Here is a 598-nt window from a genome sequence, read left to right as displayed (position 1 = left end):
ATTTGTACACACTAGTGAAATGAACACTAGCTATAATGCTGTGAAGCTGCTCAAATGATATGGAATCTTGGTCCAGGGGTGGCGATGATGTCACTCTATGGTTCTTCCTGCGTCAGCTCAATAGCTTGCTGCTTTTTAAGAACCAAGAGACTGTAGAATTTTGCTGCAGCTTGCTTCCTGTTCGTGTTTCGACATAACTCAAGCAAACTGATAGATTCAGCTCCAGTTTTGGCAAGAGCTCGCTGAAGACCATGGAGCATCTGCTGAGTTCTTTTGTTCCATCTTCTTTCTTCTTGATCCTGATCACCTCCCGAAGCATCTTCATCCTCCTCCTCTTCATCATCTTCTTTCTCCTTCTCTTTTTCGGGCAGGAGCTCTAGCTCTGGGATCAGCTGACAGAGATTGGGAGGTTCTTCTGGGGGAAGCTCGACAGGAGGCACTTCCATTTGCTCCACCTGCTGAGGTGGCATCACAGGCTCTGGGTCCACTTGTCCGGCCTTCCATTTAACTCCCTGAGGTGGTGGTGGTGGCATGGCTGACTCATCCAAGTTTGTTCTGCTAGTTTCCATTACTGACTCCTGGAGGCGGCTTGGCTCTT

The 598-nt window shown here is 48.5% G+C and overlaps 1 pseudogene; it reads right to left on the bottom strand.

Annotated features, from left to right (window-relative positions):
• Nucleotides 1-50: 50 nt before the first annotated feature.
• Nucleotides 51-598, bottom strand: part of LOC103207413 — a 19,105-nt pseudogene continuing 18,557 nt past the window's right edge.

This window comes from Orycteropus afer, unplaced genomic scaffold, assembly GCF_000298275.1.
Source record: "Orycteropus afer afer isolate SDZICR_OR568_19922 unplaced genomic scaffold, OryAfe1.0 scaffold00368, whole genome shotgun sequence".
Lineage (NCBI taxonomy): Eukaryota > Metazoa > Chordata > Mammalia > Tubulidentata > Orycteropodidae > Orycteropus > Orycteropus afer.
This window is presented reverse-complemented; position numbering and strand designations above follow the sequence as displayed.